The sequence below is a fragment of the Eimeria mitis genome, genomic scaffold (assembly GCF_000499745.2).
Source record: "Eimeria mitis Houghton genomic scaffold, Emh_scaff192, whole genome shotgun sequence".
Taxonomy (NCBI): Eukaryota; Apicomplexa; class Conoidasida; order Eucoccidiorida; family Eimeriidae; genus Eimeria; species Eimeria mitis.
Genome location: NW_013570241.1, coordinates 3,627 through 3,856, shown reverse-complemented (window position 1 = coordinate 3,856; position 230 = coordinate 3,627). Strand labels below are relative to the sequence as shown.

The 230-nt window shown below is 61.7% G+C and overlaps 1 protein-coding gene across 1 annotated transcript in view; it reads left to right on the top strand.

Annotated features, from left to right (window-relative positions):
* EMH_0002650 (uncharacterized protein) overlaps positions 1–230 on the top strand; it is a gene marked incomplete at both ends in the record, with an annotated part of 3,983 nt that overhangs the window by 842 nt on the left and 2,911 nt on the right. The gene's annotated exons all lie outside the window — the stretch shown is intronic.

Below are 230 nucleotides of genomic sequence, written 5' to 3'. Positions count from 1 at the left end.
TGCTGCTGCTGCGAGTGCTGCAGCAGCAGCAGCACCGTACTGCAGCTCAACGAAGACAGCAGCAGCAGCAAAGCAAAACCCTTCTGCTGCTGCAGCAGCATGAAAGCCACCTGCTGGCAGCAGCGACGGCAGCAGCAACGCTCGAAGCAGCCGCATAAACCCGCTGCTGCTGCTGCTGCTGCTGCTGTTGCTGCTGCTGCTGCTGCTGCTGCTGGACTCAGCAGCAGCAG